Genomic DNA, 2,285 nt, shown 5'->3' on the forward strand with positions numbered 1-2,285 from the left:
ATAAAAAGAGAAAACATTTTAAGTACACATAAAACAAAAAGCTTGGGTGCATAGTAAACTTTTAAATATCATACTACTTTTATGCATCTCAGGGCAGCCAGGTTAAGAGCACTGGCTGTTCTTCCAGAGGTCCTGAGTTCAATTCTCAGCACCCACATGGTGATTCACAACCATCTGTAATGAGATCTGGTGCCCTCTTCTAACCAGGCATAACACCATATACATTATAAATAAATAAATCAAAAAAAAAAAACCAGAAAACAAACAAAATCCCAACTGTTAAGGTTTCCAGGTGGAATGTTCATATTTGTAATTTATAAATTTTGGTTGTAGAATTGACATATAAATTGTCTTCATTTATGATTTGGAAAATCTTAAATCCTCATTTTTAGAACAATTCAAATATATATATATATACATATATATACATACACACACAAATACATACATACATACACATATATGTATTTGGTTTTTTTGAGGCAAGGTTTCACTGTATTGCTTTGGAGCCTGTCCTGGCACTCACTCTGTAGACCAGGCTGGCCTCAAACTCACAGAGCTCCACTTGCCTCTGCTTCCCGAGTGCTGGGATTAAAGGCGTGCACCATCAATGCCCGGCCAAGATCCTATATTTTCATTTTGCTTTCAGAACATAGTTTTAGTTCCCTTCTTTTATTTTAAATTTCTTAAGATTTGTTTTTTACTGTTTATATGTATGTATGGGTCTGTCTGCCTGCCATAAGTATGGCGGTGTTTGAGACTGTCAGAAGCGGGTTGTGAGACATCTCTAAGTTCGTGCTGGGAACTGAACTCAAGTCTTCAGGAAAAGTGGCGAGCTATCTCAATCGCTCAGCTGTCACTCCAGCACAGTTTCCTTCTTTTATAAGAACCAAATTTTAGCATAGCTTTATACACCAGCATACTGCCATTTTAAAACACAGCAAAAATATAATAAACATAAATTATTATTTTACTGAAAGGAAAACGAAGCAGGGTATGGTAGCGCCTGTAATCTCAACACTTGGCAGGATGAGCTAGAGTTTAAATCTAGCCTGTGCCACATAATTGAAGAACAACATAGTGAAACCCCGTTTCAAAACGAACAACAGGACTCAAGAAACAAGTTCACCATGGAACACCTTGAAAGTTCTTCTCAAAGATGGGAAGAAGTGAGCACTGACCTCCCATTTGCAGTGCTCCAAAGTCAGCTACCTTACTTAGAACATAACTTAGGCAGGCTGTTTATTCTCTTCCTCTTTCCTTCCAGGCTCATCTGTAAAATAAACCACCATCTAGTAGCGCTGTTTTGAGGACTGACTGAGTATGACCCTGCAGGTGAAAGGCCGGCTTGGTGAGGGGTGCATGCGTGAATTCAAGTTTGATGGTCCGTGTCACAAATAAGACATGGCAAAACTACCTGGAACACACTTGACCCTCAAGCGGAAGCTGCCACCTGTTTTAAGCTGGCTTATTCTTATCCTTGCTAGAGGACCGTGGACTAACAGCCACACCCACACCGAACCCTTGGGCCATCAAGCTGCAGCAAAGTGGCACACTGAGATAGCGGCAGCAACCAAGAAAACAGCACCCGGAGGGAAGCCCTTGGCCCTAACATGTTTTCATCATTCACGATCTTTGTTGAACATCTTTCTGCATAGCTGGAAATAACCGAAGGAAGCCGGGTGTGGTGGCTCACGCCGTTATTCCCTGCTCTCGGGAGGCAGTGGCAGGAGGATCTGTGAGTTCAAGGCCAGCCTGGTCTATTTAGTTCAAGGACAACCAATGCTAGATAGTGAGACTGTGTCTCAAAAAATTATAACTACAACTGAAAGGGAAGAGCCTCGCTTCTTGAGGCGCTAACAGTGTATTCCAGTGCTTTCGACAACACTAATCTTTTGAGTCTCACAAACGTCCTACAGTCGCTGCGAGGTTTCCTGTCTCCATAAACTACCTGGAAACTACGCTGCAAAAAAAAAAAAAATTCTTTTAAAGTTTTTGCAAGAGGAGTCGGCGTTCCCAGAAAGTGCTGGGCTCCAACTTTAAGACCTCGCCCGCTTCCGATGCTTCCGCTCCGGGCGAGGCTAGCACAGCAGAGCCCTCAGCGGCCCGCAACCCCGCCGACCGCGATCCTTGAGCAGAGCCGGCTCCCCGAGCTTACCTCAGTGCGCACGCGCGGACGCCGGGTAAGCCTCCGCAGCTACCAAAAGCAATCGCCGGAAGCGAAGGGGCGGGCCCAGGAGCTAATCGTCGGAAATAATCACCTTCGACATCGGAAGTTCTCTCTT

Source organism: Phodopus roborovskii, unplaced genomic scaffold (genome assembly GCF_943737965.1).
Source record: "Phodopus roborovskii unplaced genomic scaffold, PHOROB, whole genome shotgun sequence".
Taxonomy (NCBI): domain Eukaryota; kingdom Metazoa; phylum Chordata; class Mammalia; order Rodentia; family Cricetidae; genus Phodopus; species Phodopus roborovskii.